The sequence below is a fragment of the Limulus polyphemus genome, unplaced genomic scaffold (assembly GCF_000517525.1).
Source record: "Limulus polyphemus unplaced genomic scaffold, Limulus_polyphemus-2.1.2 Scaffold1146, whole genome shotgun sequence".
Classification (NCBI taxonomy): domain Eukaryota; kingdom Metazoa; phylum Arthropoda; class Merostomata; order Xiphosura; family Limulidae; genus Limulus; species Limulus polyphemus.
In genome coordinates this window covers 94,758-101,256 of record NW_013666756.1, presented here as the reverse complement: position 1 = coordinate 101,256, position 6,499 = coordinate 94,758, and the positions used below count along the sequence as shown (strand labels likewise).

General features: G+C 36.5%; 1 long non-coding RNA gene across 1 annotated transcript in view; it reads right to left on the bottom strand.

Moving 5' to 3' along the window:
- LOC106462339 overlaps positions 1-6,499 on the bottom strand; it is an 80,317-nt gene that overhangs the window by 26,752 nt on the left and 47,066 nt on the right. The gene's annotated exons all lie outside the window — the stretch shown is intronic.

Sequence of the window (6,499 nt, the reverse complement as noted above, 5' to 3'; positions counted from 1 at the left end):
CTCTAGTCTTACACTGCTAACTTAGGGACGGCTAACGCCTCGTGTAGCTTTGCGCGAAATTCAAAAACAAACAAGCCTACAGCCTACTCTAGGTATGAATCGTTGTATTTATTGACATTTTCTTTTAACGCGCATATAAATCGTATACGTACAATTTCCTCGTTTATTCAAAATTGTGGAATTAATTTATTAGCCTTACTTAATCTAATGTCATTGTTTTTTGTTTATTTTTTTACATTAGTCAAATAGCTAATACGATAAATTAGATGAAGCTGTAAAAAATCCAAAATTTGACTTCTTTTTTTTCGGAGATAGTTTCCATTTTGTTTGAAGAATTGTTTCTCGTGAATTCGAATGTTGCACTTTTGAGCATGGCTGAATCTTACAAAATAGTCTGAAATAATATAAAATATTTCGTATTTTTCTTTTCATTAAGAATAAAGCAACGACATTTAGAAAAAATATAAAGTTTAAAACAGTAGTTTGCTTATTTAAACTTTAGGCTTCCCAGAGGCACAGCGGTATATCTGCGGACTTACAATACTTCCCACCCCCCACCTCCCGTGGTAGACAGAGTACAGATAGTCCATTATGTATCTTCGTGTTTAACTACAAACAAATTTAAACATTCAGTTAAATATTACTATCTAGAGTTTCAGGAAAAGTTTCGAGAGCGTAAAATTCTAAACAGTTAAAGTTCCTTTTAGTTTTGCTGTATGGAGGATTGAAAGAATGCAGCCTTTTCCTTACCACATATGTACAGTTGATTTCAAAATTAGTTCATCATAAGATACCAAATAAATTCAACAATTCTGCCCTCAGTTATGTGGGCGGAAGTTTAATTTCGTTATAGGTTTCTCGAAGAGGGGTAACTGAAGATGACTACAGTTTCATCCCAAATGAATTAACCAAACATGCTATCAGGTGTCAGAGGCCTCTATCCTTCACTTTCATTAATTATTTGCCTTCATCTTGGTTTTTAACCTCGTAGTTATGCTATTAGACGTTAATTACTTTCGCTCTTTTAATCAGCTAATTAAACTAGATCCAGCAGTTTTTGTGTTGAATTTCCTAGAATGCAAAATTACATATAAATATTATGCCTAATTATAGAATGTCTAATTGCAATAGAATTGCGAATACATCCGAGGATCGAGGCTGTAATAATGAAGTCGAACGTATTATCATGACATAGTCTCTCTATCATGGTGATATTCATAACGTTGCATTTTTTATAACACAGCCGATTAGTATAATAAATTAATTAATTAAATCACCATTCTCTAATTCTCAAGCTGTTTTATCACATTGCTTGATAAAAAACAACAACTCCAATTAGTCACGATAAGACATCATGACGTTTATTTTTGTGACAAATGTTAAACTGTAAAAAAAAAGAAAACCATCAAGATTCCTCACGTAAGACAATTTAAAGAACTTATAAAATCCCAGCTTGCAAGTAATTGAAATACACGATAAAGAATGAACATATTTGTAGTACTAAGTACGATCACTTATATAAGGGTTTATATTGAATAAAACACTGCCAAAATTCAATACACTTTGTTTGCAATCAAAAGACTTCGATGGGTACCTTTTCAGGGAACTTACCATCTTGAGACAGTTGTTTTGTGTGATTTTGGAGTGCAAGTTTGTCTTGTGAAAGAGATATGGAGCTGTCGAGCCAGGTTGAATCTGTGGAATAATACAAATTATTCCCACATTTTAAACTGTGGGTGCGTTATAAGAGTAACAGTCTACCTTTTAGTGTAGATGGTGGATGGTAGGGTGCTGTTGACTGGTTACTTTTCCTATGTTCAATAGTAGAAAATTAGGGGCGGTGACAAATAGCCTTAGAATGTTTTCCAAATATGCAAAATACAATCTTCGGGTTCGAATCCCCGTCCCATCAAACATGCTCGCTCTTTCAGCCGTGGGAGCGTTATAAAGTGGCTGTCAATCCCACTATTCGTTGGTAAAGAGAGTAGCTCAAGAGTTGGCGGTGGGTGGTGATGACTAGCTGCCTTCCCTCTAATCTTACACTGCTAAGCAGATAGCCCTCATGTAGCTTTGAGCGAAATTGAAAAAAAAACAAAACAAAACATTATAAAAATAAAACTTTTTAACGTTTGTTTAAAGCTTATTTGTAAATAAATATGTTGTGCCACTCGTATATTTTCCCCTTTTAAATAAGCACGTAGATATCAAGTAATTTAACCGGAAACAACCTTAGCCAGGTATAATTATATTAAAATAAATTTAACTTTATGCTTTTTTATTTTATAATTTATAACCACATTTTTTTCTTTCCTCTGTTTAATGGGTGGTGTGGCCTGGTGGTTGGGGCACTCGACTCGCAATCTGAGGGTTGCGGGGTCGAATCATCGTCATGGAACACGATCACCCTTTCACCAGTTATAATATGTTAATTTTATTATTTTAATATGTTTTGTTTTCTTCTTATAAAATTCTTTCTTGCGTGTCACATTTATTTGTTTAATTCTTGCGGGTTCGAATCCCCGTCCCACCAAACATGCTCATCCTTTCAGCCGTGGAGGCGTCAATTCCACTATTCGTTGGTAAGAGAGTAGACCAAAAGTTGACGGGGTGGTGTGGACTAGCTGCCATCCCTCTAGTCTTTCACCGGTAAATTGGGGACGGCTAGCACAGCTAACTCTCGTGTAGCTTTGGGCAAAATTAAAACCAAACCAATGCTTTGTATAATAAAAATTTATCTTTAAATATGCTTTCCTTATTTGTGCTAATACGGAATTCATTTCTATTTGTTCGGGATTTTTATTTTATATAAATATAGTAAATATCGAAATGCTGTTTTATCGCAAAGCTACGCAATGGACTCTCTACACTCTGGTCTTCGCGGGAAATCGAATCCCGAATTTTAGAGTTGCAAGTCTGTAAACATACCGCTGATCCATCGGGGGAACCAAATATCAAAATCTTCACAGTATGCTCATCAAACAATTAGCATATTACATTTTTTGAAACCCACGAATATTGTCATTTTTTTTTAACTACAATAAAAAGTAATTCTTATTTAAGGGCTACAGATGATGACCTAAATTCATAAGGTCGAGATGTGTAGTGTTGATTCCTTTGGGTTTCAACTTATAGTGGGAACAAGTTCAAAAATTTTTTCAATATTATATGTTTTTAATCTAAAATAAATAATTCAACTTTCAAATTCCAGCTGGTCATTTAAAGCTTAGAAAGAGTAATTTTAAAGAATCAAACCATGGTTTTGATATTTACTGAGCTACAACTAGGTGGCGCTTATAAACATATGAACATAAAATAACTGCTTGAAAATTTCAAATTTGTAAACATATGTACATAAAGTTATTTTCTATAAAAAAAGAACAGATATATCAGCATCCATATATATATGTGTGTATGGGTGTGGTATTTATTTTCTATCGCAAATTTAGAGTTATGTGATAGTTCTTTCTCAATCTGTCCACACATATATGTTTTTACTTTTTAAACCTAACTACTTTACAAAATGTCCAAGCGTAACTTACTGGTCAGTGTGCCGGAATGTGGATCCGAGGATTTCGGATTCGAGACATGGTACTTATAAATACGTTTCGCACTTTCAGCTGTGAGTGCGTTGTAAGTTTATTGTTTATTTGTAATTAGGCACAAAACTACACAATGGGCTATCTTTGCTCTGCCCACCACAGGTATCGAAACCCGGATTGTAGCGTTGTAAGTCCGCAGACATACCGCTGTGCCACTGGGAGGCAAGCGATTGACTGATTGTTGGTAAGCACAAATCTACTCAATAGACCATCGGTGCTCTGCCCACCACGGGTATCGAAACCCAGATTGTAGCTTTGTAAGTCCGCAGACATACCGCTGTGCCACTGGGAGGCAAGCGATTGACTGATTGTTGGTAAGCACAAATCTACTCAATAGACCATCGGTGCTCTGCCCACCACGGGTATCGAAACCCGATTTTTAACGTCGTAAGTTTGCAAACTTACCGCTGAGCCACTGGGATGGCGTTGTAAGAGCAACAGCTAATCCTGCTATTCGGTTGATAGCAGCTGCTTCAGGTGACTAGTGTTGCTGACAAGTTTCCTTCTCTCTGGTTTACATATCATGATTAAGGACAGCTACAGTGGCTAATCCTGCTATTCGGTTGATAGCAGCTGCTTCAGGTGACTAGTGTTGCTGACAAGTTTCCTTCTCTCTGGTTTACATATCATGATTAAGGACAGCTACAGTGCCTTGCAAAAGTATTCACCCTTACCAATAATGTCACATTGTGATGAAATACAAATAATGTAAACAATTTTTTATAATGAACTAGATTTTATTCGAAACTAATGATCAAACTTAACACTGTTATGTGTGAAGGAGGTTGCATTTCAGCAAAACATACAAAGAAAATATATAGATTGAAATTTGCTGATTGCATAAGTATTTATTCAGCCCCCTAAGTCAGTACTTTGGCAGCAATTAATGATGTGAATATTATTGGATAGATCTCTACCAGCTTTACACAATGGGTTGGTGTAATTTTTGCCCATTTTTCCTGGCAAAATTGCTCCAATTCTGACAAGTTTGTTGGGTGGCGATGATGGACTGCAATCTTCAAGTGTCCCATACATTTTCTATTGGATTCAAGTCAGAACTTTGACTGAGACACTCCAGGATATTCACTTTCCTCTTTTAAAACCACTCCACTTGTTCTTCGGGTCATTGTTCTGCTGATATGTGAATCTTCGATCCAGTTTTAGATTCTTGATTGACTCAAGCAGGTTTTCCTCTAGGATTTACCTGTACTTTGCACCATCCATCTTCCCCTCAATCCTAACAAGTTTCCCAGTCCCTGCTGATGAGAAGCACCCCCATAACATGATGCTGCAACCACCATGCTTGACAGTTGGGACGATGTTGACTGGGTGATGTGCTGTGTTGGGCGCTTTGAATTTAGACCAAAAAGCTAAATTTTTGGCTCGTCTGACCACTAAACCTTCTGCCACATGTCTACAGTATCATTAACATGCTTTATCCAAAATTCCATACGAGATTTAAGATGATTCATTTTTAGTAATGGCTTCTTTTTTGCCACTTGCCCATACAGGCCAGCTTTGTGTAGGGACCGAGATATTGTCGATGTATGAACACTGACTCCTATCTCAGACATGTTGGCTTCACAGTTTCATCCCTAACCAGTTTCCTCTTTGTCTGGCTGCTTAGTTTGGAAGGGTGGCCTTATCTGGGTAGTGAATGGATGGTATGATGCACATTCTACTTATTAATGATGGACTTCACCTTATTCAAAGGGATAATAAGTGACTTTGAAATTTTCTTATAACCTTCTCCTGATCTATGCTTCTCTACCACTTTATCCCTTACGTGTTCTGAAAGCTCCTTGGTCTTAATGGTTGGTTTATTGTGTCACTATGTGAGTTGTGGTTGGATCAGATGTATTTATTCTGAAGTCAAGTTAAACCAGTTTGATTACGCATAGACAGACACCATTAAACTAACCCCCAGTGCCACAGTGGTATGTCTGCGGACTTACAACACGAGAAACTGGGTTTCGATACCCGTGGTGGGCAGAGCATAGATAGCCCATTGTGTAGCTTTGTTCTTAACTACAAACCAAAAAATAACATTATACTAATTTTGTGACATTTCAGACTAATATTTTGCACCTGGACCGATTTAAGGTTGCCACAGCAAAGGGGATTGAATGCTTAAGCAATTGAGAATATTCTAATTTGCTTTGAAAATCTAACTCACTTACATAATATCAGCGATTTTTTAAGCTTTCTCAGTTTAGAGTAGATTGTGTAGATTCTAAATATAACGTCCGATTTGAAAGTTTCATGATTGTAAGCTCAGACGGCAACAAAATGTAGAAACTTTGTAGGGGGGGGGGGTGAATACTTTTACAAGGCACTGTTTATTTGAATCATAGGTGTCTCTGTCAATGTCGCTTAGCCCATTGTATGGTTAACATGCCGTTCAGGTGAACAAGTACACATTAAGCATGTTTACTCGATCTAAATTAAAGTCACACTTTTATATATTTATGTTACTCAATGTCGGAATGAAAAACTAACTCAAACATTGGAAAAATGAAAGGATATATTTCTCTAGAGGATTTTAAGTTTTAAACAAACCATATTTCACTTTCCTGTCACTTGCATGATGCTCCTTTCTTTTTTCAGAATAACTTCTTGGCGAGTGGTGTGTGTGTGAAGGTTCTGGATGACCGATCTACAAACTTTGAAATGGAAGCGGCAATTTTGCGTGTGATGGGATGCCATTTAAGTGTTTTTATTATTCTAAAATGCGTAGGCTCAACTTCCCAATACTAATATTAATCAGTATTTCGCTATAAGAATATCTTTTTTAGCGAAATGCTATGACTTAATTTTTCAGTCCTAAGGTCACCTTTGGCGGCAGTGTATTGTCTAACGGTTGTGAAGGTTGGCCATGATTCCACAGTGTATTATCTAAC